Source organism: Humulus lupulus, chromosome 6 (assembly GCF_963169125.1).
Source record: "Humulus lupulus chromosome 6, drHumLupu1.1, whole genome shotgun sequence".
Taxonomy (NCBI): domain Eukaryota; kingdom Viridiplantae; phylum Streptophyta; class Magnoliopsida; order Rosales; family Cannabaceae; genus Humulus; species Humulus lupulus.
In genome coordinates, this window is record NC_084798.1 from 212,361,057 (window position 1) to 212,363,383 (window position 2,327).

At 36.6% G+C, this 2,327-nt stretch overlaps 1 long non-coding RNA gene across 1 annotated transcript; it reads right to left on the reverse strand.

The window, feature by feature from the left end:
* Positions 1–1,409: 1,409 nt before the first annotated feature.
* Positions 1,410–1,737, reverse strand: LOC133784460 (uncharacterized). Its single transcript, XR_009871352.1, has 3 exons — positions 1,669–1,737; positions 1,545–1,575; positions 1,410–1,459 (listed from the first exon to the last, which is right to left on the reverse strand). It is a non-coding gene; the product is annotated as an uncharacterized LOC133784460 (long non-coding RNA).
* Between the last annotated feature and the right edge of the window lie 590 nt (positions 1,738–2,327).

A 2,327-nucleotide genomic window follows, 5' to 3' on the forward strand; every position in this document is an offset into this window, starting at 1 on the left:
CGCATTCCTTTGTCCATTCAAATTTCTTGCCTCCCCGCAACATGTTGAAAAATGGAAGGCAACGGTCCGTAGATTTTGAGATAAATCTACTTAGTGCCGCCATCCTGCTAGTCAAACTCTGGACATCTTTGTGTTTTCGAGGTGAAGGCATATCGATCAGAGCCTGGATCTTGTCTGGATTAGCTTTTATTCCTCGAGCATTTACAATTAAACCAAGGAATTTTCCTGAAGATACTTCGAAAGAGCATTTCTGAGGGTTAAGCTTCATGTTATATTTCCGTAACACGACAAAGCATTCTTCGAGGTCATCAACATGGTTATTGTTAAGTTGAGATTTGACTAACATATCGTCAACATAAACTTCCATGTTGTTCCCTATTTGTTCAGAGAACATCATGTTCACGAGTCGTTGGTAAGTAGCTCCAGCATTTTTGAGCCTGAATGGCATGACGTTATAATAATATAACCCTTTGTCTGTTATGAAGCTCGTATGCTCTTGGTCAAGGGCATGCATGGCAATATGGTTACATCCAAAATAGGCATCCATGAATGACATAAGTCCATGCCTTGTCGTGGCGTCCACGAGCTGGTCGATCTGCGGTAAAGGAAAACAGTCCTTAGGATAGGCCTTATTGAGGTCCGAGTAATCAATGTAGGTTCGCCACATCCCATTAGGCTTCTAGACTAGCACCGGGTTGGTGTAATGACCCAACTACTCTAGACTTTGGACCATTAATGAAAACTACACATAGACCCTAATCCTTAATAGAACTTACAAATGAAAAGATCATAACTTTATTAAAACTTGTAAAAACAAAGGTCAAACTTACATAAAATTTAAGTTAGGATATGGGATCCCATTGTTTTAAAAAGGAAAAACATAACTTAATTGTAATAAAAAGAGATTACATAAGTGCGGAAAAATACACATAAAACCATAATAAAGACTTCATCCTCAAATCGAAACTCTCGGCTCTTTGAATCCATTCCGCCTCAATACACATTCCTAAGCATCCAAGAACCTTTCCTGCCGCCACTATAGCTATTTTCCTGCACATATAAACATAAAAGGAATGAGCCTAATGCCCAGCAAGGAAAAATCTAACATATAACCATATACATAAAAATTCATAATGCAACATAAAACATACTATAACACTTATGTCACATACATACTATAATGGCCATTATTACTTGGGGTCCCATAAACTAAGCAAGTCATATGCCCATTAGATTAGTGGGGTCTTGCTAGCTAAGCAAGTCATATGCCCATAATCTATTTGGGGCTTGTTAGTCATATAGGTCATATGCCCAAGTCTACAATCATACTTAACATAACATATTACATAACATAAAATCATAAGATAACATATAAAAGCATATAACACATAAATCCTATCCTATTTTCCTTACCAAAATAATCGGGATATGAGAACTGATTTGGGACCTTGGAACACTCCTAAAAACCATTTATAATAGGGTGAGTATATTGAAGAAAAGGGGATGGAAGTGATGAAGGAACTATGCTATCAAAATATACTCACCAAAAACCTTATGCTCAAGAACTTAGATTTCCTATCCAAGAATAAAGAATAAAGTTAGGGACTGAGTAGAAAGCTATAAGAACTTGAAGAAAATAATACCAAATGAACTAGAGTTTTGGAATACCTTGAATGCTTTATGACCAATCTAAACCTTGAACCGAAATGTATTATAAACCTTACTTCCCAAGTGTTTAGTAAGCTTGTAGAGATCAAGCTTATAATCCCCAACCCAAGTGTTTACACTCTCACAATAACCTAGCAATTTGCAGTCTCTAAACTTAGAGTAATAGAAGAATAAATGGCTGGGTACTAGGTCCTATTTATAGAGTTTAGGAATGAAGAGATCTTCATTTAACTTGAATAAAAATAATGGCTTTTTAAGTGAAAAACATTTGAATTATCGTTCAGCAGAGGCTGAAGACTCGTTCAAAAAGATGCTGGACTTATCAAGAGGCTGAAGGTTTGAATGGAGAATGTTTTTGAAAACTTTCAAAATATGCTGAGAGAGGCTATATATCGCCCCCTGTAGGCGATATATCGCCTGGGCCAATATGCCCGAGGCAATCGTGCAACGTTTCGTGTTTTTCGTATCTTCGTGCTGCGATATATCGTCCCCTATAGCTGCGATATATCGGCATACGCTGATTATTTAAACACGAAATTACACATTTTTAGCTTAATTTGAATTGAGTAAACAACCTTGACTAAGCCCTCTAACGTTTTCAAAACTACTGACTGACCTTAGGGTATTCAAATTTTAACCTTAATAAATTTAATCCTCAA